Source organism: Erythrolamprus reginae, chromosome 5, assembly GCF_031021105.1.
Source record: "Erythrolamprus reginae isolate rEryReg1 chromosome 5, rEryReg1.hap1, whole genome shotgun sequence".
NCBI lineage: Eukaryota > Metazoa > Chordata > Lepidosauria > Squamata > Dipsadidae > Erythrolamprus > Erythrolamprus reginae.
The window spans coordinates 60,511,816-60,533,606 of NC_091954.1; the positions used below are offsets into that span (position 1 = coordinate 60,511,816).

The 21,791-nt window shown below is 35.3% G+C and overlaps 1 protein-coding gene across 1 annotated transcript in view; it reads left to right on the forward strand.

The window, feature by feature from the left end:
• Positions 1-21,791, forward strand: part of LOC139167803 (VPS10 domain-containing receptor SorCS1-like) — a 372,414-nt gene that overhangs the window by 49,262 nt on the left and 301,361 nt on the right. The window lies entirely within an intron of this gene.

Below are 21,791 nucleotides of genomic sequence, written 5' to 3' on the forward strand. Positions count from 1 at the left end.
GAAACCTTCCTCTGTGTCACTCACAAACATATTAAAAAGAATAGGACCCAGAACAGACCCTTGTGGCACACCGCTTGTAATGAGTAAGTTAACTTGAATGTTGTCAATTATTCAACAAGAATTGGAAAATTTATGGAAAAAATGGATGGTGAGTTACTACTATCCTTTTTTTTGGTATACTGTATTGAGTCTAGGTACGCAACAAGTTTTCAGATCCAACTATTGAAAAAAAGCAGTAGAAGTGGTTTTCTGAACTTCCTGAATTCATTTGGTGACACAGAATGCTGGATTACATGAATTAATGCCTGATATAATGGGGATACTATGTAATTCTTATTTTTTGACCCCTCAAATTTGAAAGAGCTTAGAATTCAAATGTTTTGAAATGTTTTTCAGCTCAAATTTGTGATATGCATTAGTGATATGGAAAATCAGATGGTAGATAGAGAAGGAGGTAGAGATTCATGATCTCTTATCATTTACTCAGAATGCAAAACTCTTTAGTCATCTATCATGTGAATATATTATTTTGGTCACTTGCATCGATTTGGAAATTTTATATTTCACTGATTATTGGATTATATGAAGTTGAAATTTAGCTATTGTGTGATACGTACAATGTGGTTGCAGGAACAAAATAAGAAAATGAACTCCTTATACACAAGTATTTAAAAATAGCTTGAATTGATGGAATTACACATTCCGAAACTAAGCCATATAGTAATAATAAATTATATAAGCTGCGTTTTTTAAATGTAGCCTTTATGGGTTATTTATGGATTAATTATAAACAAGTAAAGTAGCAGTAGCTATGAAAGTTTCATTATCTTTGATCTGTCATTTTTTATTATGAAATAATAAAAATAAATATTAAAGGATGAAATTATTTAGGTTCTATGCATGAACCCTATGCTAGATTTTTAGCAAAGCAATTCTATTAGCTTCTATTCTTTGAATAGAATGTTTAATCAGACAATAGCACTGTGGCTTCCTGCCCTTCTTGTTTGATTGTTTCCTTTTTAAAATAATATTTTTTATTAATTTTTAAAATATAAGACAGGACAAGATATACAACATTTAACACAAAAAGAAGCTACAATTGCTCCGCTCAGCATAGAAGTCTTCTTAATACAGAAAGAAAAACTAATTCTAGTTTAGATCAATACAGAAAAGTCAACTTATCAATAAAATATCACTATATAATATATGCTAACATAAAAATCTTAACTTTTCAATACTTCAATATTTTTCAATACTTTCCAGTTATATAATTATAATTAAAATACTTAAAATCAATTTGAAATAAATAAACTTATCGCTATGTAATATATTCAATCTAGTAAATTTAACTTTTCAATACTTTGTTTTGATATCTTTATAAATCCCTTTTTGTGTTCCACCAGTTGTAAACCTTCTGCCAAGTTTTATAAAATTCTGTTTCAGCTTGGCTATTTAACCGTCTTGTCATCATATCTAATTCTGCACATTCCATAATCTTCCTAAAAACCTCTTCGTCTTTTGGATTTCCTTTTCTTTCCATTTTTGTGCAAAAGCGATCCTTGCAGCTACTAAAATATGTATTATTAAGTAATATGTTTCTTTTTTATATCTGGTATCTGTAATTCCTAATAAGAAAAATTCTGGGGTCTTCCTAATTTCTTTGTTTGTAATTTCCTTTAGCCATTTTTCTACCTTATTCCAATAAATCTTTGTTTTTGGACATGTCCACCATGTATGAAAGTATGTGCCAATTTCTTTTTTACATTTCCAAGAAATAGGTGAAGGACTTGGAAACATCTTTGAAATCCTATTGGGTGGCAAGTGCCCTCTATAAAACATCTTGATTTGGTTTTCTTTAAAAGAAACTGATTTAGTTATTTTCCAGTTATATATCCAAACCTTTTCCCATGTATCTCGGTCTATTTCTTTTCCTAGGTTTTTACACCAACTGATCATATTATCTTTTAATATCCAGCCTATTGTCTTGTAGTTTATTAAATATTTATACACCTTTCCAATCAATTTTCCTTGATTTTGGATTAATAATTTCCCTATGCGGCATACAAATCTAATAAATAAATAAATAAATAAATAAATAAATAAATAAATAAATAAATAAATAACTTTCTTAAATATAAATATTCTTACATCTTTTTTGAAATCTGGAATTGATCTGGGCGTATTGCCACCAGTCCATTTCTACACCCACCTCCTGTAATTCTTGTTTTGTTTTCAGTTTTAGTTGATTATCAAGTAAATCTCTATATATCAATATTTTGCCTTCTTTTAATAAATTGGGGGGGGGGGGGGTATGGCTTCTATTGGAGAAATCCAATTTGGCATTACCAGGAAATGATTTTTTTAAAAAAATCTCATTCCAAACATCTAATAATGCCTTTCTGATCATCTGTCTTTTAAAATATGAGTGGGTTTTAAACTTTTCATACCAGACAAAGGCATGCCAACCTAGCATTAAATCGTGGCCCTCTAAATTTAATAATCTTCTATTTTCCAAAATTAACCATTCTTTTATCCAAAATAATGCTGCTGCTTGGTAATATAACTTCCAGTTTGGGAGGGCAAGCCCACCCCTCTCTTTTCGATCTTCTAGTGAACTTTGTTTTATTCTTGGTTTTTTACCTTACCATATAATTTTTTTAGTAATCTTAGTTAGTTCTTTAAAAAAATTCCCTCCTGGGTTTATTGGAATTACCTGAAATAAAAACAATACTTTAGGGAGAATGTTCATTTTAATTGTAGAAATTCTTCCTAATAAGGATAGCTGTAAATTATTCCAAATTTCTAAGTCTTTTTGTTTCTCTTTTCCCCTTTTCCCCATGCAAAAGCAAAAGTTCATATTCTTGACACTCATCAAATTATATGCAATAAATCTTTTATCTTTTACATTATGACCTCCTTAATTTTTTATCCATTCCGATATGGAACAAAATAATAGAGAGTTTGAATTATATCCCAAGATCATCAAGCTGTCTTTTTTTACCTTTCATCTAGACACCAGTGGATTCTCATCTGAGAGGATGGTAAAATAAAGTTTCCTTTCAGTCAGTTATTTCATTGACACAGCCATGCCCTTTTCTTGAGAACAATATGGAAGTGGTCTGTCCCCGCAATGATCAGCAATTCTTTTTCTCAAGCACTAGTATTTGCTGCCTTGAAGTGTAACCAGACCTGATGTTACTCAGCTTTTGAGACATCTGACCCCAGCTGATGAAGGTCAGTAGGATTTACAGTTAAAAATATTCCTGACCTCTTGTAACATCAAGCTAAAAATTAAATTGACCTTGGGAAGATATGTGATAAATATTCCTAGCTATTCATTTGGACTCAATTTAAATTTTAAATATTCTCACTGATTTTGGAACATAGATAGTTTAAACTTTGGCAGATTCATAAATTAAAGGTACTATGTCAAAGATGATAAGGGTAAATATGACTATATACAGTGGTTCCTCTACTTACGAATTTAATTTGTGACCAGGTTCTTAAGTAGAAAAATTTGTAAGAAGAAGCAATTTTTCCCATAGGAATCAATGTAAAAGCAAATAATGTGTGCGACTGGGGAAACCACAGGGAGGGTGGAGGCCCTGTTTCCTCCCAGGAGATTCCTAGAGAGGCCCCACAGAGGCTTCTCCCCGCATTTTTCGGCCCTGTTTCGTCCCAGGAGGTTTCTAGAGAGGCCCCATGGAGGCTTTTCCAGTTACAGTTTCGGAGGCTTTTCCAGTTACAGTTTCGGAGGCTTGGGTTTGTAAGTGGAAAATGGTTCTTGAAACGAGGCAAAAAAATTTGAATGTCCGGTTCTTATTTAGAAAAGTTTGTAAGTAGAAGCGTTCTTAGGTAGAGGTACCACTGTATTTTTATTGCTTTACGTGCCCCTTCTCTGACACACATGCAAACATGCACATTTATTTATAGCCCATCTTCATTCATGAACTCAAGGTTCATACTTAGTACCCCATGTTTGTATATTTTTTCCCAATAACATTGTGAGGTAGGTTTGTCTGAAAGTCACCAAATGAGGAATTGTGGCTGCAGGTGGAATAGTATCTTGGGTGTCAGTCAAATACATAGCTCCTAGTCCTTGCTCATCCCATTTCATTTTTAAACTGCTTCTTACTTTGAGCTGCCCTGAGAGTCTCGAGTGTAGACGGCATACAAATCAAATCAAATCAAATCAATCAATCAATGCTTGAGTACACACCTTTGACCACCAGGGATCAGGTAGATTGATCCTGTCCTAGATCTCAGAAGGTCACATGATCCTATTTTTAAAGTATCTCTGACAAGGTGGTAAAGAGATGTCATCACTGGAATGCAGCATTGAGGAAACAAGATGAAGAAACACATAATGAAAGGATTACATGTTTCCAGAAACTGAAGGAAAGGTACAGAATAAGGAGGAAAAAAAGATGGAGAAGAAAATGGAAGAATAACTAGATAATATGTGATAAATAATAATAATTGTTAAAGTTCTTCAATATGCCTTCAACAAGAAGAAACATAAACATAATAAAGGTGACCGAAAAAGGAGGGAGGGAGATTAATCCCCCCACGCCTGGCGGCAAAGGTGAGTCTTCAACATTTTACGGAAGGCGAGGGTAGGGGCAGTTTGAATCTCTGGGGGGAGTTGATTCAGTACTGCTGAATTGCTGCAGTCACATGATCTTCATTTACAGGTGTTACCTGACACCTTCCCACAAATCAATAAGGAAGTGTGAGAAACTTGCAGGGAGAAAACCAATGATGCTCTTATGATCACAGAAACATTCTTTTGATTGGTCTTATAATTCTATAACTTGAAACCAAATTCCAAAGAGAGATCTATGTATTCATTAAAATGTTTATTTAGGCAATTGTTCTGCATTTCAATACTCTCTATTTGACCCATATTCCTGGGTAAGAGGATTTATGTAAATGCAACAGATGTTAAATACCTGAAAAGTGATATAATTGCATTTTATATTTCAGGTATAAAATTTCACATAAAACCACATATACTTTTTCAAGCAGGAAATAAAAACAATTAAGACAGATTGCAGTGAGACATGAAACTTCAAAATTTAAAAGGTCACATTGAAAATATTGGAGTATAATCTTCTTTTTATATTTAAAACTCAAATAAATTTACCTTGATGAGGAAAGCATGAATAATATTGTTAATTGAAATGAGTCTTAAAAATTGAGGTATCCAAATAAAAATTGATGTGCAAGTACAGAACTAAATTTTAACTGAAGTTTCAGAGCATAGTTACTCATCCTCAACATTCCAGAAATAAATTAAAATAGACTAACTTATATGTTATAGCAGGGGGATCAAACTCACAGCCTGTGGGCCAGATTCATCATGTGCTGGCCATGCCAACCCTCAGTTTAGCAAATCAGAAAATTTGTGATACGACATATGACGACAATGTATTGTCGCGATTTTGGCACGCCTGCTTTTTAGGATCAAATAAGATGAGACATTTGCTGGAGTTCATTAAATTGCACTATACCTTTCCTTATTCTACAAAATTTATTTTAGTATATACTTTTATTTATTTTTATCTCCTAATTCATAAAATAATAGTTTTATTTAATCACTTATGCTGCAGGCTCAATACTGAGTGAGGTATAATGTCTTGTAGTTCTTAGCTTTAATTCCCTAAATTAATAAAGACTCGGTATAATTTAGAAAGAGAGATAATAAATATCTAGTATAAAACAATAAGACCATGGAGTACAAGCTGATTTAAAGATAATGTAAGAGCTGAAGCTAGTGAGATGCAACCTAGTAAGTCTCATGTCAAATAAATCTATGTTTAAAATATAGAACAGATGTCATCAAGTTTCAAGGCTGAGAAAAAAAGGGCTGTTCATTAATTTGAAAAGACAAGGGGAAAAGGTACAAAATTTAATTTGGGGGACAATAAACACTTGGATGGATTCCTTTGTTCTGCCATAGGTTTTACTTTCAATGTGTATATGATTTCCTTATTATCTGCAATAAAGCAATTATATAGTAGTTGCCTAATTGTTTAAGATGGATAGTTATGTGAAAAAAATAAAGTTGATGTTAGCGGAGTATGTGGGGACTTAAGTATATGAAGCTAACTTTTTAAGAAAATAAAGATTTTACAGGGTGCATTCCAAAAGTAATGCACTTTTTTTAAAAAAGTAATTTATTGGCCAGATTTGCACAAACACATAAAATTCTTCAAAGTACTGCCTTTGGGCCTCTACACATTTTTTCCAGTGACTTTGCCATGACTAGTATGCGCCCCTGGAAGGCGTCTTTGGGGACCTCTCGCAAGGTCTTTGTCATGGCTGATTGGATCTCTTCTATGGATGAAAAACAGGTTCCTTTCAGGGCTGCCTTAATCCAAGGGAACAAAAAGAAGTCTGCTGGGGTGACGTCAGGACTATAAGGGGGTGGGGCAGTGTTGGCAGCTGGTGTTTGCCCAGGAACTCGCAGACTCGTAGCGTGTTATGGCAAGGCACGTTGTGATAGAGTTGCCAGGTAGCGGAGATATCTTTTCTCATCATGATGATCCTTTTTCGGAGTCGTTCCAGCACATGCACAGAGGCAGCATTAACTCTCTGTCCTCGAGGAACAAACTCCTTATGGACCACTCCTTTACTGTTGAAAAAGACAATGAACATTGTTTTCACTTTTTATTTGCTCATTCTTGCCTTTTTGGGCTTGGGGAACTGGTTGGTGTGCCACTCAGAGCTCTGGCATTTTGTTTCTGGGTCGTATTCAAAAACCCAGGTTTCCTCACCAGTGATGACGTTATCGAAATAATCAGGTTCAGTTTAGCACAAAACTTAATCACGTAATGTTGCTTGATCGTCAATTCCATTTTTTTGTGACATGAACGGCGCCCAGAGGTTTAGAATAACTGATGTCTTGCTGCTTCCCTAGTTTGGAGAGCACTGAGACTGGTTTCGTGGCAAAGCTTAGCATCTCCCCCACCTACTCCAAGTGCTTCGGTCCCACTCTGACCAATAGGAGTGGTGCAGAAAATTCAATTGCATTACTTTTGGAACACATCCTGTATAATCATGCATGTACGAAGAGTGACTGACAGTAACACATAAAAAAAATAATAGCAAAAAATAGGTCTTGAATTCTAACTATGAGGTTGATCAGTAATTGCTGGGAGTAATGATATGAGATCTGAGATAAATAATGTGTTATAATCATAATGAAAAAGTGCAATTACTTAACAGTATGGCTGTTTCACATGGTATAAATTCAGTCCCTCAAAGCAGTTTAAAGCAAATTTGATTGTGTTCATGCTTTTTGACCTTCAAATACTGAAAACATGCTGAGAACATAATAAACATAATAAACTGATGAATGCTATCCTTTCAGCTGACAAATAGACCCTTTCAAAAATGACATTCACCAATGTCAAACCTGAAGTGCTGCCAACTTTGAGAGCTCTGAAAGTGGCATGATTTCACTTCATCATTTTAGCAACATAACACTTTCCCAGCATTCCTAACCATGATTATAGTCTCGCAGCTTAAATTGATGGTTATGATAGATTCTAAACCAAATGCAGACTTAGTCTATAAGAACTCATTCAGACTCATTGTAAAGTAGGAGCAACCATAAGTATAATGGCGAGACAGACTGGAAATAGCGAGCTCTGATGAGCTTCACAAAAATCCAGTTTGCTAAACCATTTTGGGGGAGTTTTGGACCGGGACTGTCCTGAAGGGACGGAGAAGAAGGAAAGGTATTTCAGACGACCAAAGAGGAGAAGGAAAGTTCTTTGATCAGTCAGAGACAGCTCTCCAGATTGTGGTGGGGAGGGTGGCCATTTTTGAATGACTGCTATAAAACTGGAGTAACAGGACTAAGTTTATGTGCAGGACCAGTGTTTGGATGGAGTGTTGAAACAAAGTGAGAAAATGACCAACTCACAGGTAAAAGTCTACTTCAAATTTGGATTTTTAAATAATTTCCCGAGCTGAAAATAGCAGCTAATTGGCATTTGGGAACTGTACAAAAAAAAGAAAGAAAATGGAAGCTAAATTACTAAAGCCCAAGAAGATTATTTTGATTATAATGTAATAAATAAATAGCCTAGCTCTGTTAAAAAGTGCTATTGCTAACATGTTGTAAGCCGCCCTGAATCTAAGGAGAAGGGCGGCATAAAAATCGAATGAATGAATGAATGAATGAATAAATTGTAGAAACAAAAGAATAAAAGGAAGAAATCTGGGAGAAAACCTTTTTTGTGTGTGTGGATTTAAACCTTTTTGACAACTTTGACAGCTAGCTGATTTGAGTGTAATGTGGATTGGAAAGAGCCATCTAGTGGAGAGAAGAAAACATTGTAGTATTTTGTGCAATCTAAAAAAGAAAGTGCAGGTGTGTAATCTGACCTTGGCTGTAATAAAATACATTTGGAAACTTTGAGAACCTTTCAAAATCCTTGTTTTGCCTATAATGTTTGACTTTGTTTTTCTATGGCTGTGGAAGATACCAAATTTTGGAATTGGATTAATATTTGAATTGAATATGTTAGAAGTTGAAAATAAAAAGACTATATAGATCTTAAGTATTAATTAAATATGATATAATATAAAAGGCTTAAAAGTCTATTAAATTGGCAATATGATAATCTTATTGCATTCTTTGACAAAGTGATAAAATTAGTGGACCAGAGGAATGCTATTGAAGTGGTTTACTTGGATTTCAGTAAGGCATTTGACAAAGTAGACCATAACATACTACATAAAGTAGAAAAATGTGGGATGGACAGCAACATCACCAGATGAAAAGAAGGACTAGGAGAGATATGATAGCAGTGTTCCAATATCTTAAAGGTTGCCACAAAAAAGAGGGATTCAGGCTATTCTCCAAGCACCTGAGGGTAAGACAAGAAGCAATGGGTGGAAACTAATCAAGGAAAGAAGCAATTTACTTTATTTATTTATTTATTCATTCATTCATTCATTCATTTATTTATTTTGTCCAATACACAATACAATATTGAAGAGAATAGACATGTAGTAATATATATATAAAGAAAAGGATAGAAGAAAAGATATAAAAATAGAGAAGATATATGAAAGAAAGAAAAGATATATGAGATAAAGGAGAGACAATTGGACAGGGGACGGAAGGCACACTAGTTCACTTATGCACACCCCTTACTGACCTCTTAGAACCTGGAGAAGTCAATCGTGGATAGTTTAAGGGAAAAATGTTGGGGGTTAGGGGTTGACACTACTGAGTCCGGTAATGAGTTCCACGCTTCGACAACTCGATTGCTGAAGTCATATTTTTTACAGTCAAGTTTGGAGCATTTTATATTAAGTTTGAATCTTTTGTGTGATCTTGTGTTGTTGTGGTTGAAGCTGAAGTAGTCATTGATAGGTAGGACATTGCAGCATATGATCTTGTGGGCAATACTTAGATTGTGTTTTAGGCGTTGTAGTTCTAAGCTTTCTAGACCCAGGATTATTAGTCTACTTTCGTAGGGTATTCTGTTTCGAGTGGAGGAGTGAAGGGCTCTTCTGGTGAAGTATCTTTGGATATTTTTGAGGGTGTTGATGTAGAACTAAAGATAAATTTTCTAAATTTTAATCAGTGGAACAGCTTGCCTCCAGAAGTTCTGAATGCTCCAACAGTGGAAGTTTTTAAGAAGATGTTGGATAACCATTTGTCTGAAATAGTGTAGGGTTTCCTGCCTAAGCAGGGGTTTGGACTAGAAGACTTCCAAGATCTCTTCCAACTCTGTTATTATTATTATTAATTAACTAAGTTAAAGGATTACTATATTGAAGATGATGATATACATTGATTGTGGCATACATTGATTGTGGTATACATTGATCAGCAGTAATTAATCTATATGATGATACAGTACAGTATATGTTTTATGGCAAAACAGATTACCGGTAGTAGAAAAAGTGGAATGAGAAATCTGATATATTATTAATTGTGGACAGTTAATCAAGGGAAAGAGTTTTTATGTAATATTTGAAGATGATAATGTAGATTGTATAGTAAAATAGAACAGCAGATGGAATTTGAAAGGGTAATTTGGTTTAATTTTAAAGACAACTTAAATTAAATTAAGTTAATGACATTAGAAGATGAAGTTGAAATACAGTGGGATAGAAAATTTCAGAAATGAATGGATAATGAATAAATATGATACTTAATTGGTGTTATTGGAAGAGATTAGAAATTAGGGCGATTAATAATATTGTTTATGAATTAAGAAGAAAATAAGTTAAGTTAAAAGTATGTAAAGAAAATGTTATGGCTGAAATTGGTTCTGGACAACATTCTGTTCATAAAATATATATGTTTGGCGGGGATTGTTGTAAAATGGATTTTAAAAAAGATTCATTGTAAAGTGATTGCAGACTACCATACTATCCACTGCAATCCCCATCAGTTACTCATTTCATATAAAATAAAAAGATTGCAATGGGGCTTGCACAACAAAGATAAGGTGAAACATAAGTCTTGTCAAGCTCTTCTCTTAGTAAATCCAGCCAACCGTCCCTTCAAAGGACCAGAGTGGCTAAGGCTGAGAACTTGCGAAAATATGAACAAGACTTCCCTCCACCCCAAAGATTAATTTTTATCTCAAAGGTATTCAGAATTTCACTAGGCAAAACAAATTGTGGCTTTTCCTTCCTAATTTAGATTACATTATAGGAGGGAAGAAGCTCAGCATTTGAATTCAACTAATATTGTAGATTAGAGAATGTAGAATTTTTCTATAGAGTGCTGATATACCAGCTGGCAAATAAAAAAAATTAAGGAGTAGAATAGGTATTAGTCACTAAAGGAGTTGGAAAGAAAAGATTCTCATTATTTTTGAACATATGTAGTAATTGAATAAGGTTGATAACTTAATGCTGTAGAGATTTTATGAAGATAACTTTGCACTAGTAAACTAGATTTTATCTAGCCAATAATTATTTCCGAAACTTTTATGCAATATAAGAAACAAACTTTAAAATATACAAGAACTTAGGCATAGAAAACCTTAATATGTTCAGCATTTGAGCTTATAAATAAATAAATTGCATGTTATTAACTTATACTCTAAAATATGCATTATACCTGGTTCCCTATTTTCTAAAGAAAATAGATGAGAATTTCTTACAGTTCATGTGTTCAGTGGATGTAGGTTGCCTAATATCCTATCTAAAATGTTACAAGGAACCAATGCAGGCCGTACATGTATAATAATGGAATTTGTAACTTTAAATAATGGGTGCAAATATCCTGTTATAATAGCATAATATAAATTTCATTTGCCTGAGAGAAGAAAAAAGAAAGAGAGAGGGGAAAAAAACAATGAATAATAATAAAGTTATTTAAATGCCTCCTTAAAAAACCCACCAGATATAACAATATCTAAGCTATTTAGGTATGCATCAGTCAAGGGTGATTAAAATCAAGGGTGATTAAAATCAAATTTTTATTTTTTTTCTCCCTTGGATGCATCTCAGAGGTAGGTTCTTCCCCATTCATACTGGTTCACCAGAGCTGGTAGCAATCTGCTGGTGACATCATGATGATGTCAGGAACTGGGACTGGAACATCTCCCATGGAACTAGGATGCTGCCATTTTTGAGGGGTGGGTAATTTTTTCTGTTTTTTTTTCTTCTATGCATGTGCAGAAGGCAAGTTTCCGGCACTGTGCATGCATCGCCATCTTGTTTTTGTTTTTTGGGGAGATATTTTTCAGATTTCTTTGCTACTGCATGATGTGGGAAGAAGCAAACCGACAGTGAGGTAAGTTAGAAATACACACACACACACACACACACACACAGAGCACACCTAAAAAATAGCACTGAATCACAGATATTTATTTATTTATTTATTTATTATTTATTAATTGGATTTGTATGCCGCCCCTCTCCGTGGACTCAGGACGGCTCACAACAAGCATAGAATACATAATAAAACAATTTGATCCAATTAATAACAGTTAAAAGACTTTAAAAAACATCCTAAAAACTTAAAAACATTCAATTATCATTCACTCAATCAGTAGATTATTCTAAACACATTTATTGGTCGGGGGGGAGAGATCTAATGGCCCCAGGCCTGGTGGCAAAGACGAGTCTACGGAGAGGGGCTGCATACAAATCCAATCAATCAATGAATCAATAAATAAATAAATAAATAAATAAATGAATGAATGAATGAATGAGTGTTCAAACTTTTTTGGAAAGCAAGGAAAGTGGAGGCAGTGTGAATCTCTGGAAGGAGCTGGTTCCAGAGGGCCCGGGCCCCCACAGAGAAGGCTCTTCCCCTAGGCCCCACCAGCTGACATTGTCTGATTGACTAGACCCTGAGAAGACCAACTCTGTGGGACCTCCCCGGACTCTGGGATTCGTGCAGCAGAAGGTGGTCTCGGAGATAATCTGGTTCTATGCCATGTAGGGCTTTATAGGTCATAACCAACACTTTGATTTGTGTCCGGAAACCAATCAGTAGCCAGTACAGTCCGCGGAGTGATGTTGAGATATGGGCATGCCTCAGGAGGCCCAATACCGCTTGCGCAGCTGCATTTTGGATGATTTGAAGTTTCTGAACACTCTTCAAAGGTAGCCCCATGTAGAGAGCATTGCAGTAGTTGAACCTCAAGGTGATAAGGGCATGAGTGACCGTGAGCAAAGACTCCCTGTCCAAATAGGGCCGCAACTGATGCACCAGGTGAACCTGGGCAAATGCCCCCCTGCCCACAGCTGAAAGATGGTGTTCTAAGGTCAGCTGTGGATCGAGGAGGATCCACAGCTGCCCAAGTTGCAGACCCTCTCTGAGTGGGGTAATAATCCCCCCCCCCCGGGGTAATGAACAGACAGATGGAAGTGTCCTTGGGAAACAGTACCCACAGTCACTCTATCTTGTCTGGACTGAGCTTGAGCCTGTTGGCACAGATCCAGACCCTGACAGCCTCCAGATTTCTTATCCTTTCATCTTTGTCATTCTCTTATCTACTCCTGGTTCTGGAGAATTAATCTCTAAGATGAAGATGTTTGGGAGACATCTGGGAGGATGAGGAGCTCTATGATTTAATTGGAGTTCTAAATAGCACTCCCCAGTTAGAAAAGATGAAAACTTATTGGTGTTTCCTTTTTATATCTGTCATAAAAGGTATTTGCTTTACAGTTGGAGATGCTAGAGAGAGTTCCTACTATAGTTGCTTTCAGTTATGTATTCTTTCCTCGTTCTCATATCTCCCTGGTTGTCCATTGTTCCTAATCTGATGAAAGCCAGTGGGAGCAGTTCCTGTTTATTATCTTTCACTGGATAATAATAAAGGTGTAAGAAGGCAGGAAAGCACTAAAGAGAAGATTGTATAAACAAAGACACTATACTGACACGTTTTAGTTACTACTTTACCAAAGTACTATAAGATCCCCTTACTTAACTAAAATTTTCTTCTCTTCACAGAAGAATGTCAAAACTAGATACTTTTTCATCCTATTGAATGAGAAACGTTAGGGGAGAAATTCATATATTTTTTTCTGCCTTGAATTAGGCCAAATAAGTACATAAATAATTTTTAAATGCGTGCTTTTCTTATATAATAAATTAGGATATTTATGTTTACCCGCAATTTAAAACAGCATTGAAAGAAAGAAAGGTGAAAGGAAAAAAGTAGGACAACTTGGCTTTCTCTAAAAACTCCTGGAAGTAAGTTACCCTGAAATGCAGAGAAACATGTAAAAAATGCAATTATTTATGTATTATTTATTTAATTAATTTGATTGATATGCCGCCCCTCTCCGAAGACTTGGAGTATATAATATAATTAGGAGTATACAGTAGTCCCTCACCTATCGCTGGTGTTACGTTCCAGACCTGGCCTCGATAGGTGAAATCCGCGATGGGGAATTTATCGACTGATAGTACTTATTTAAGTATTTATATTGTAATTGTTTGGTAAGTTTTCATTGTTTTAAGTGTTTATAAACCCTTCCCACACAGTATTTATTTTAGATACAGTATTTAAATACAGTATTTACAATTTTAGATATATATATATATATATATATATATATATATATATATATATATATATATATTTAAAAACCTGCCGATCGAGTTCGTCGGGCTGTTTAAATCTGCCGATCGACTTCCTCAGAAACCCGCGATGAAGTGAAGCCGCAGTAGGTGAAGCGCGGTATAGCGAGGGACTACTGTATAATGTTTCAGAAAAATATTTTTATAGATTTAGATTAATAATGAGAATTAGTTTGGAATAGTGAGTAAGGCATCAGGTTAAAAATCGTGAGACTATGAGTTTTAATGAAGCCTTAAGTACAAATTCAGTCAATTGGTCTAGTACAGAGGTGGGTTTATATTGGTTATGACTGGTTGTATGGAAATGGTAGTAACTTGGAGGCCTGGGTGCTAGAACTTGCAGCGATCCAGGCCTGCCACATCCCCAAACTGGCTCTCTCAGCAGTGTCGTAGGTGCCACCATCTTGTTTTTTGCTTTTACACACGCAAAGAAGCTGTCTTTTCCTTCTGTGCATGCACAGAAGGTGGGTTTTTTAGCATTGCACACGCGTGCATGTGTGTGCCCCCAATGTGGTGCATCAAGGAGTGAACCAGCAGCAAAGAAAATCAGAACCCACTTCTGGTCCAGTAGTACCTTTCCCCCAGCCCTAGGAAGGAGAAAATGGCAAACCAGTTCTGAAAATCCTTGGCAAAAAACAAAACAAAACTTCTTGAGAATCCAACAAATTTAATTTAATTTAATTTATTAGATTTGTATGCCGCCCCTCTCCGGAGAATAGAAAGGTAAGGTACAATACTCAAGGTAGGATAACCTTTTCTTTAATGCTGTTTTGAAACAAAAGCAACTTATAATAACAAGTGACTTATTCCTATGACTTTTTGCATTCTGCAATAACTTATTACTGTAAATATGGAAAATTGTAAGATCTTTATGTAGTTCAGAATGAACAATTTAAATATTTAATTTCTACAATTGAATTGTAGTAACTTAAATAATAAGTTAATAATAATAATAAAGTTTGCAGCCTGAATGATTTTTAACTTCTGTAAAGTTCTTGAAACCCACCTTTGCCATCAGGCACTGAAACATCTCCCCCGGGCATGTACAATTTATGTATGGTATGTTTGTGTGTGTGCTTGTTAGTATATTGGGGTTTTTAAAAAACTTTTTAAAATATTTAAATTTATTTGGATTTGTTACGATTTGTTTATGCCTTGTTGTGAGCCGCCCCGAGTCCGCGGAGAGAGACGGCATACAAATCTAAATAATAAATAAATAAATATTTATGTATATATACTTTCCATTCAATAGTGTCTGATTGTCTGATTCTAGGAGATAACCTGGATAAGTATCTGCAGTTTTCTTGGCAAGGTTTTTCCAGAGCTGATGTTCCATTGCTTTCTTTCTAGGGTTGAGAGAAAATGAATAGACCAAGGTCACCCAAATGACCATTTATGACCAAAATGGGACTAGCATTAACGTTGTCCCTGTTTTTAACCTGATGCCTTAATTACAACATCAATCTGTTTGTCAATGGTTATTAAGATGATGTTGAAATGAAAACTCTTGGTTTTTGGAAAGGTTAATAAGAAAATGAAGATATTGAGCTGTAGAAAATGGGAACAGCTATATGAATATTAGCTAGGAAATATCAGCTAGTAAAAGCAGAATGAATGCAGAAGCATGCTTTTGGCATACATAGAATGACATTTCAGTTATCAAAGAACTGTTGCTCCTTTGACTGTTCACATATATTTTCACCTTCAAAATATCTCATTGTGAGTCATCTTAGTGATCTCTATACTAGTTCAAAAACATAGTGTTCCGTTTTAAGTGATAAATCATAATCATGCTTTCAATAAAGAGTAGGTGGCAACTGCATAAATGATCGCAGGGGGAAATCTGGAAAATCAGAAGATCATGAGAAACAATGTAAAATTTCTTAGTATTTATTTTTGTCTGTATTCACAGAAATCAAAGTTACAAGGTAGGTAATTTTCATCTTAGGAAAAAAAGTTGGTACTATCAGACATGGGTCTACTCTTCCTTTATATTCTAATCTTATTAAGACACATATTTAACATAATTAAAATGATCATTCCTAGAAAATATAAATATTGATTACTTGCTGGAATAGAATCAGCTGCTAAACTGTTCTATATCTTGCTGTAGAAAAATAAATTAGAATATACATTTTGAAAATTGAATTAAATATTAAAATAGTTATTGAGAGTCAATTTTATCTAGTAGTTAAGGCATCAGGCTAGAAACCCAGGGACTGAGGGGGATGGGACTTTTTGCCTCCGCCAGTTGGATGAAGCTCTTTCCTCCGCAGCAGATGATCGGCCGCTGCCTTCTATCCCTCACCCTAGCTCTTCGCCCCAGCCCTTTGGTCACAAAAATCCAAATTCAGCCACAGCCTTTTGGCCACATGGGACACTTCACCACCATCCAATCAGACCGGTTGTTACAAAATGCTACTTTTGGAAGGAAAGAATGAGACAGTTGCTCTTTCATACACACACACACCAGTTGAATGATAGAGAGGGAAAGAGCCTCAGTGGCCATCTAGTCTGACCCCCCTTCTCATTCAGGAGTCTTACAGAGTGATGGAGAAGGAAGGGACCTCAGTGGCCATCTAGTTTGACCGCCCTTCTCATTCAGGAGTCTTACAGAGTGTTAGATAGGGAAGGGACCTCAGTGGCCATCTAGTCTGACCCATCTTCTCATTCAGGAGACTTACAGAATGATAGAGATGGAAGGGGTCACAGTGGCCATCTAGTCTGACCCCCCTTCTCATTCAGGAGACTTGCAGTCATGGTCTCTCTCAAGTCTCAACCCAATTCACCCCATACGGTTATTTGTAAATATACTGTAAATAAAACAAACTCTTCAGGAACTCTTCAAGTGATGCCAGTTCCAGACAGCAAACAACAAGAAACCAATTCTTTGTTGTCAGTCAGGATCTTGATATTCCTATTGCAATCAATGGATCAATACTTAATTGATCCAAAAAAGTAAAACTTTGCTACATGTGAGAAAATGCCAGGATGGGGAAAAAATAGTTATTGAAGATTTGGGTCTAAAATAGTAGTTATTGTACTTTAAAACTTGTCTTGTAATTTGACACAACAGGTTTAAGTTATGATAATAAAATATTTTACTCTAGAGTTAAATATTTGTTTTACATTAAAATGTACAGTATTTTCAATATATTATCAATTGTAGTTGGGCTAACTGAAAGATGTTGTAGTTAGCATTTTGTATCATTAAAACAAAAAAGAGGAGGAAGAGGAGCAATATATCAAACAAATGGGTGTTGGGAAGGAAAATGTGTTTTATATTTTGAGAACAATTTTTGAGAACAACCAAGAGAAACATACTCTACTACTATTAAATTATAAAGTATTAAATAAATGTACTGGGCTGACTATAAATGTATTTAAAAATATTTAATTATACAGAAAATGTTATAAATATAAATAAATTGTATTTAATTGCCTATATTTGGATTACCAGAAATATTATTTTGGCAAAATATTGGAAAACTGACACAATTTTAGATATTAATAAGTGTCTATTTAAGATATGAGAATTGGGTAAATGGATGGAATTGAGCATAGAGACAAGGAACACATAATTTGATCTAAATAAATTTACATTTTTTAATTAGATTTTGGATTGAGTAATTTAGAACATATATTTCTTTTCTTAAAACAGTAAATTGTTTTTGTTTTACATTGGAAAATGGGATGTTGATATGCTATAGTACAAAGCTCCATGTGTTTCTGGTGTATGTGTGTATTTTATATGTACACTGTCTCAGGTGTGAAGAGGAAACAAGTGTATTAAATTTGGTGTTATCACTCTTACACTCTCATACTGATCACTGGAACTTCAGCATGGCATGGCATGGCAATGAACTCTGAGGATCTGAAAAAAAGAATTGTTGCTCTACATAAAGACAGCTTAGATTTAAGATTGTCGAGACCCTGAAACTGAACTGTAGCGTAGTGGCCAAGACCATACAGTGGTTTAATAGAATAATTTCTACTCAGAACAGTCGTCGTCATGGTTGACCAAAGAAGTTGAGTGTCCATGTTTAGCGTGATATCCAGAGGTCTGTCTGTCTGTCTGCCTATCAACTTCCCTCCCTCCCTATTTATTTATTAGAGTTGAAAGGGACCTTGCAGGTCATCTAGTCCAACCCCCTGCTCAAGCAAGAGACCCTATACCACTCCAGTCATATGGCAGTCCAATCTCACTAGTTGATCGCTCTCACAGTCAGGAAGTTCTTCCTTATGGTGAGTTTAGCTTTGGGAAATTGACGTAGGAGTGCTCCCAGCATTGCTGCAGAGGTTGAAAGGATGGGGGTGGGGGGTTTCAACCTGTCAGTTCTCAGGCCACAAACCATACATTGCACCAAGTTAGTCTGTAGGGCTGTCATCTCAGAAGGAAGCCTCTTCTAAAGATGATGCACTAGAAAGCCCACAAGTGGTTTGCTGCAGATCAGTAGACTAAGGACATGGATTTCTGGAACCATGTCCTGTGGTCTGATAAGAAAAGGATAAACTTAATTGGTTCAGTTGGTGTCAATTCAATTCAATTCAATTTATTAGATTTGTATGCCACCCCTCTCTGACGACTCGGGGCGGCTCACAACAACAATAAAAACAGTATAACAATGGAACAAATCTAATAATAAAATTACATTAAAACCCCCCAACAATTTTAAAACCATACAACACATACATACCAAACATAAAATATAAGAAAGCCTGGGGGAGATGTCTTAATTCCACCATGCCTGGCGATATAGGTGGGTCTTGAGTAACTTGCGAAAGACAAGGAGGATGGGGGCCGTTCTAATCTCCGGGGGGAGTTGATTCTCTCTGGGGGGAGTCAAGTGTTGTGGTGGCAACCAGGTGAGGAGTACAAAGACAAGTGTGTCTTGCCTACAGTCAAGCATGGTGGTGTGAATGTCATGGTCTGGGGCTGCATGAGTGCTGCTGGGACTGGGAAACTACAGTTCATTGAGGGAACCATGAATGTGAACATGTACTGTGATATACTGAACCAGAACATGATCCCCTCCCTTCAGAGACAGGACTGCAGGGCAGTATTCCAACATGATAACAACCCAAAACATACCTCCAAAACAACCACTGCCTTCCTAAAGAAGCTTAGGATAAAGGTGATGGACTGGCCAAGCATATCTTCAGATCTAAACTCTATTGAGCATTTGGGGGTGGGAGGATCCTGAAATGGAAGGTGGAGGTGCACAAGATCTCTAACAGCCACCAGCTCTGTGACATTGTCATGGAGGAGTGGAAGAGAACTCCAGTAGCAACTTGGGAAAATCTGGTGCTGAAGAAGGTTAAGGCAGTGCTGGGAAATAATGGTGCCCACATGAAATATTGACATTTTAGGCCCATTTGGAAATTATCACTTAGGAGTATACTCACTTTTGTTTCCAGCAGTTTAGGCATTGATATACAGTGTTCCCTCGATTTTCGCGGGTTCGAACTTCGCGGAAAGTCTATACCACGGTTTTTCAAAAATATTAATTAAAAAATACTTTGCGGGGTTTTTCCTTATACCACGGTTTTTCCCACCTGATGACGTCATAGGTCATTGCCAAACTTTCGTCTGCCTTTAATAAATATTTTTTTAAATAAACTTTAATAAATAAACATGGTGAGTAATAATCTGAATGGTTGCTAAGGGAATGGAAAATTGCAATTTAGGGGTTTAAAGTGTTACGGGATGGCTTGTGATACTGTTCATAGTCAAAAATAGTGTATTTACTTCCGCATCTCTACTTCGCGGAAATTCAACTTTCGCGGGTGGTCTCGGAACGCATCCCCCGCAAAAAGCGAGGGAACACTGTATGTCTATTGCATTATTTTGAGGGGACAGCACATTTACGCTGTTGTACAAGCTGTAAACTCAATACTTGAGTAAACTCAAGGGGAGTGTACTTACTTCTGTGACATACTATGTATATGTATGTGTGTGTGTGGTTGTGTGTGTATGTGTATCCTGATATTTTATTATTTGATGATAAAAAGCATCTATTTAATGTGAATTTCACCGACAACTAATATACAACTTTATCCCTGGGAGTTTTTTTGTTTTGTTTTGTAAAGGAAAGAGTTAAAATGGAAAGCTAATGACCAATTCTATGGAACTCTGTGCTTGTTTTCTTCAGATAAAATCGCATACACACATTCTAGAGAATTAGTGAAGATTCAAAATGGATGGAATATTGGGTTTGCACAGTCTTCCCTCATTATTGGATTTCAACTGTTGGTGCTATAGATAGTTATCAACCTATGATCACAATGTAGCCCAAATTTCTGTTGCTAAATGAGATAGTTTTTAAGTAAATTTTGGCCCATTTTACAAAGGCTTTCCCCCCCATACAGGTGAATCACTGCAGTTGTTAATTTAACAATATGGTTGTTAAATGAATCTGGCTTGTCCATTGACTTCACTTGTGAGAAAAGATCGCAAAAGGTGATCTCATACCCTGGGACATTGCAGCCATCATAAATATGAGTCATTTACCAAGTGCTGAATTTTGATCACATGATTGTGAGGATGGTTCAATGGTTGTAAATGAAAAAAAATCATAAACCATATTTTTTTCATTGCTCTTGTACTGTAAATTTGAACAGTCATTGAACAAACTCGTATAATTTGAGGACAAGATGAAGAGACCAGGACTTTGGTGAATATACATAACTAGTATGTGGAGCAGGCTGTTGTGCATGCTCCTATCCTCCACTCTCTCCAGTAAATATCAAGAAATCTAAGATAGAATCGAACATACTATTTTTTAATTGTAGAAATGAATTACCTGGTTATCATTTGCTCATTGCATTTAAGAGTTTTTCTTGTTTAAAGCAAGTGTTGCCAGTTCATATATTTATTTTGGGAAACAAAGCATAATACATATGCTCATACATATGAGTCTATGGAGAGGGGCGGCATACAAATCCAATAAATAAATAAACAAACAAACAAACAAACAAACAAACAAATATCAAAAAGAATATGAAATTAATATTTTAGTTGTGTGGCACTTACTACAAGACTATAATTGAGAGTTTGTGCACTTTCACACAACTAGTTTATCTTCATGATTTGTGGCTCTGTTTAATTATTGTCATTCATCACTGTCAAATTTTGTTGGTGTTTACATTGTTCTTGTAATATGTATGAGTGAACCAAATAAGTCATTATCAATATAAATGTTCATCTAGGAAATAACAAGTAACAGAACCCCAAATATCAAAATATGTTTTAGTGTATGTATTCTACTGTATATGTTTTAAAAATTAATTGGTAATAATCAAACAGAAGTTTTCATTTTAAGAAGGTTGCCTATCAAACTATGATTATTATTATTTTTTAAATGAAATATACCTAGGAATAATGCAAGTGATACAAAGCAAATAATTCATAATTTTGATTAGTGGTGTCTAGCTATAGCCTTTTGAAGCATTGCTAAATAAATCATGAAATGGATTAAGTAGTAGTACTTGCAAAACTGTGATAACTGAAAGGACAACAATATTTTCCAATATGACAGAACATAATAATAGACAAAAACTAATTCAGTCACTTGTTTTCCTGACATTTGCATTAATGATAAATATTACCTCTTCAAATTGATTGACATTTCTTAGTGTAACATTTATTTTCAGTGGCACAGAAGATGCAATTTTAATTCTTCTTAACCTAATTCAAATACAAATATTA